General features: G+C 31.3%; 1 pseudogene; it reads right to left on the bottom strand.

Moving 5' to 3' along the window:
- Positions 1-4,370: 4,370 nt before the first annotated feature.
- On the bottom strand, positions 4,371-4,476 carry LOC137816791 (small nucleolar RNA R71; annotated as a pseudogene).
- Positions 4,477-5,916: the final 1,440 nt, after the last annotated feature.

Below are 5,916 nucleotides of genomic sequence, written 5' to 3' on the forward strand. Positions count from 1 at the left end.
GATATCTCTATACTTTGTTTTATAATTATAATAATGATAATAATTCAGATGATATTTGTGACCATACCAAAAGAAAATACGTTATTTGCTAATTTCATGGTCAGTTTTTTGCAGACTCTAAATGAGAAAGGGAAAAATTACAGAAGATCAAAGTTCATGGCAGAAAAGACTAAGAAAAATGAAAAACATATAAACCATATTATCTTTAGAAAAATCATAACCTATAAAATTAAGAATATAAAATTAAGAATATATGACCATCATGCAAAAGTTTGGTCTTTATAAAAAGTATAATTAGTTAAATATATAAACACATCTATTGAGCAAAATTCGTGCACTTTCTCTGTTTAACAAGAAATCATCACAAAATAATACTATCTATCGTTACTAACAATTTATAGAGTCAACTTCGAATGACATTCAATGAAGATTATTTTTTCTAAGGAATTCTTTCCACATGTTTAAGAGCGAAGATAATAGCTAAAATTTTCATAGCAAGAGAAGATTCCTCTCCAACGATAGTCGATAAATTACCATAATTATCCCAAAAGATATCTTGTGTTCCTTTGAAAGTCTTTCTAGTAACTTTCAATTTAATATTTGATAAAGCATTGCTCACTGATAGTAACTCTTTGAAATCATAATACATTACGCATATGCCACTATATCTGCCCAACATGCATATTACCTAAACTATTACCTAGATCACGATTTTAAAGACATTGGATATATCATAGACTTTCTTCTGTATGAATAATACACTTTGAATTTTATGTTACATGCTTCTTCTCTTTCTATCTTTTTTTCCTCCCTCTTTCTTTAATCATGACTCTCCATCTTTTTGTGCTCTAAACATAGAAGGTTTTTTTATAAATTTTTTCTTTGCTTCTCATACTTTCAACACTTTTATCACCTTGAACTTCATGATGATAACTATCTCAAATGACAATAGTCAATGTTGACTATCATACATGACTTCAATTCACATGTTTTTTTTGGATGACTCTGACATATTTTTGAAATTGAAAATCATTGATGACGCATTCAATAACAATATAAACATTTGATTTTCTCAACCATGAAAAACTTTGAAATTGAAAATCATGGATGATGCATTCAATAACAACATAAACATTTGATTTTCTCAACCATGAAAAACAAGACCAACTTATTAGAGTGTAACTTATTGCTTCTATGATAACACCTATCACATGGTGGGTCTTAAGTCTTTGGGGAAAAATATTGTACATACTACGCTTCTCGTACATCAGCCAAAGTCGAGAAATTAAATATATAAACAGATCTATTGAGCAAAATTCGTGCACTTCGTCTGTCTAACACGAAATCATCACAAAATAATACTATCGTTACTAACAATTTATAGAGTCAACTTCGAATGACATTCAATGAAGATTTTTTTTTTCTAAAGAATTCTTTCCACATGTTTAAGAGCGAAGATAATAGCTAAAATTTCCATAGAAAGAGAAGATTCCTCTCCAATGATAGTCGATAAATTACCATGATTATCCCAAAAGATATCTTGTGTTCCTTTGAAAGCCTTTCTAATAACTTTCAATTTAATATTTGATAAAGCATTGCTCACTGATAGTAACTTTTTGAAATCATAATACATTACGCATGTGCCATTATATATGCCCAACATGCATATTACCTAAACTATTACCTAGATCACGATTTTAAAGACATTGGATATATCATAGACTTTCTTCTGTATGAGTAATACACTTTGAATTTTATGTTACATGCTTCTTCTCTTTCTATCTTTTTTCCCCCCTCCTTCTTTAATCACGACTCTCCATCTTTTTGTGCTCTAAACATAGAAGGTTTTTTTATAAATTTTTTCTTTGTTTCTCATACTTTCAACACTTTTATCACCCTTGAACTTCATGATGATAACTATCTCAAATGACAATAGTCAATTTTGACTATCATACTTGACTTCAATTCACATGTTTTTTTTGGATGACTCTGACATATTTTTGAAATTGAAAATCATTGATGACGCATTCAATAACAATATAAACATTTGATTTTCTCAACCATGAAAAACTTTGAAACTGAAAATCGTGGATGATGCATTCAATAACAACATAAACATTTGATTTTCTCAACCATGAAAAACAAGACCAACTTATTAGAGTGTGACTTATTGCTTCTATGATAACACCTATCACACGGTGGGTCTTAAGTATTTGGGGAAAAATATTGTACATACTACGCTTCTCGTACATCAGCCAAAGTCGAGAAATTAAAGGTTTAATTTCGTTCGTCAAAAAAAGATTCTCCATTTCTTCTTATCTTTTGGATATCAAGAAAATTATTAATACTTTTAATATTATTGGCTCACTGGTAAGTGTCATATTTAAGTAATATTTTATATTCAAATACAGATACTTACGAATATTTATTGATAAAATAATTATAATTTAATTTTTAATTAATACTTTTTTTTTTTACATATTTTGAAATTATAACATGAGTAAAAATAATTTATTCTAAAATTTGTGGTAATTTTTCAGGATTGTAGGGGAAGGGTTAAAGGAGAATAGACAAAATGAAAAGGAAAGGTTGGAATGTTAAAAACTTGCCCAAAAACTAGTTTAAGCTAGAAGCACTTCAGAGGTACTCACCCAAGCGAGTCCAATTTCGCCCAGGCGAGATCACTCCAGAGAGGTTGGAATTTTTCTCGTCCAACTCGCCCAAGCGAGTCCAATCACACCCATGCGAGCTCACTCCAGAGAGGTCTGACTTTTTCTCGTCCAACTCGTCCAGGTGAGTCCAATCACACTTAGGCGAGAAGTCACTTAGTCAAAGTCCAGTTAGGTTAAATAGGAGACATTAGACACAATTATATTCATCATTAGGAGAATAAAATGTGATAAAAAATTCTAGAGGAGGAAGTCATCAATGAGAAATATCATGGATCATCTTTTCTTGCTTTCCATGTTTGTAGTGGCCAACATGAGTGGCTAATTCCACCATTTGGGATTGAGAGTAATTTGTTCAATCTCTCTTGTATTAAGGTGATATTTAAACATAATATTTTTTTGTTCTTAATTGATGATTGGTATTGTTATTTTATTTGTAAAGCTAGTTTATCATGATTTTGATAATTATATTTGCCTGAAAAGTATTTCTAAGTTTCTGACCTAAATGATAATGCTTAACATATTTGAATGCTAGAAATAAATTTGAAATGTTAATTTTTATCAACTTATAATTGTAAGGATAAAAAGTTTTTATAAATATGCGAGGAATCGATATTTAGGAGTCATTTTTAATAATTTTATACCCGAGAAATCAATATAAATAAATTTTGTATGGACATTAATATCAATTAAAAAATAGAATATTATTATGCTTTTCAAAATACAAAAGAGTGAGAAGGATGAACCCCAATCCCAATTTTCCCAATTGAATCAATAACTCTTTACTTTATTTACCTTCTTGCATTCACACTCAACAAACATACTACAAACTTTTACTTATTGTTTTCTATTTAGTAAATCTTATACTTTTGTGGGTTCGATATCCGTTCTTAGTGACAAATTATTACTTCTCACACAACACACTTGCCTAAGATAGTCATCAAGTTTTTTGCGCCGTTGCCAAAAGTAGTTTAATTTTTTGAATACAAATTCTTAAATATTTGTGATTATTTTAATTTTAATTTTAATTTTGTTTTTGTTTTTTTTATTGTTTGAATTTTATTTTATTTGCAGATTTTTTTTACTTTATTTTCTGAATTATTTTAAATTTATTTTATTTTAGCCGTTTTCCATTTTAATTTGTAAAAGTTTAATATTTTTTTTACTACTAGTGAATCCTTGTGCTAACTTTTGAGTGAGCTGTCTTATATGATATTAAGAGGTCAGATTTTCAAATATCAATTATTATTTAAATCAAAGATTGAAAAGGAAACTAGAAGAAACTAGGGACAAAGAGAAAAGGAAAACAAGGAGACACTAGAGAAGAATCCTCAACCTCTTCTTCTCTTCCCATTAATATTTTTAAGGAGGAAAACACCACCTCCTAGGAGAACACTTAGAGATTATGCCATACCTACTACCACCAAATGAAACCTGCATTTATTAGTGTTACAAGTGCCCATCACTTTACAATAATGGACCATGAGGATTCATATACACATTTGTCTACATTTTATGAATTGGTGGGACACAATGGGCTTTCAATAAGAGGATATTGAAAATGTTTATATGCGTTTATTTCTTTCTTCATTGGTAGGAAAGGCTAAAGAATGACTCAAATCACTTCCAAATCAGAGCCTCGCTAGCTAGAAGGATGTAGAGAATTTCTACAAATATTTTTTCCATTATCTTGCTACATCAAATCAAAGTATTAGATTTCTATGTTCAGATAAGGAGCAGGTGAAGCCTTCTGTGAGACATGAGAGAGATTTGAAATGATGTTGAGCATATGCCCAAATCATGGGTTTGAAGACATTGCTCAATTGAACATTTTTCATAATGGTCTTAGATTTGATACCAAGATGCTCCTAGACGTTGCAGCTGGTGGCACAATGATGGTTGTTGATGTAGAACAGACCACAAAGATTATTAATACATTGGCATTAATAGATTAGCAAGCCCAACATGTTAGAAAATGTATTTAGAAGAAATGGTTGTTAGAATTGAGTACTTTACACTCCTGAATCATAATAAAATTCTGACACAACAGCTTGAAGCATTAACTACATAAATTGATAAATTGCTAAGATGTACAATCTTCTCAAAGTCAGAGTCAATCAACAAGGTATGATTTTTGCGGAGGTGATCATCCCAATGGTCACTGTTCTTATGAAAACAATTAGTTTGAAGCAAAAGTAAATTACATGGGCAACCGAGGAAGGCAAGGTGGTTTCTCCAACAATAATAATTATTCAAAAAGGTTGGAGAAGCAATCAGAATCAAAATTTTGGGTGAAAACAAGATAATGGTCCATCCTACAAGCAAGGTCCTTTCCAACAACAACAACCTCTATGATGTGATTCCAATAGCCACATAGAACAAGATTCTTGACACTTTGAGGAATCACCTTGAGCTGGAAAATGTAGAGGCACTTTCTTAGAAGTTGGATCATGGTTCTAAGATCAAGAACTCACCAATAACAAGTACCAAATCCCAAACTCATTTGGATGAACCAAATATTGTCAAATTGAATCAACAAAGGAATAGAAACTAGATTAACCGAACAGAATTAAGCTACTAAACAAAAGAACCGAACAGAATTAAAAACAAAACAGAATATAGGTGCTGAAAATAGAAAAAAACCGAAAGCTAGACAACTCAAAACACAAGGCAACATGAACAATTGAAGAAGAAGAAAGGAAGGAGAAGAGAATGCTCATGAAGATGGAAGATAGGTTGGATGATCACGCCACTAGAAGTATGGATGCTCCTAGATGAGTGTGGAAGCCGCCACTTGAGGAAACCATGGTCCTTCAAGATAAGACTAGAGTAGAAGCTCAAAGCTCTCCAAATGCTCACTCCAATTTTGAGTATAGTTTCTTTAGATAAATTCAAATCTGAATTTTTACAAAGAGAGCACCTCTATTTATAGCCTAAGGTGCTGAAAAGTAAGCCACACAAATTCAAAAAAACTCCCTCCTAAAAAGCTTCTAGAATTTGCGCCTAAAACAAAGCATGAGGAAGGTGTGATCCCTTCTCTCACTTTGGCACCTCCTTATTTACTCCTACACCTATCTACTAACACACCCCCCCCAAGACTCTTAACTAAAGACTAAAAGATGCTTTAACAATAGAAGTTTCTAATGTTTCCCTCTAAGCACCTTTCTAAACAATATTTATTTAAAACTTGGCTTTGCCCTTCATGGGATGGTCTTTGGACTTTTGTGGGCTTTGGCCTTCTTGGGCT

Source organism: Phaseolus vulgaris, chromosome 1 (genome assembly GCF_051622355.1).
Source record: "Phaseolus vulgaris cultivar YP4 chromosome 1, ASM5162235v1, whole genome shotgun sequence".
NCBI classification, from domain to species: domain Eukaryota; kingdom Viridiplantae; phylum Streptophyta; class Magnoliopsida; order Fabales; family Fabaceae; genus Phaseolus; species Phaseolus vulgaris.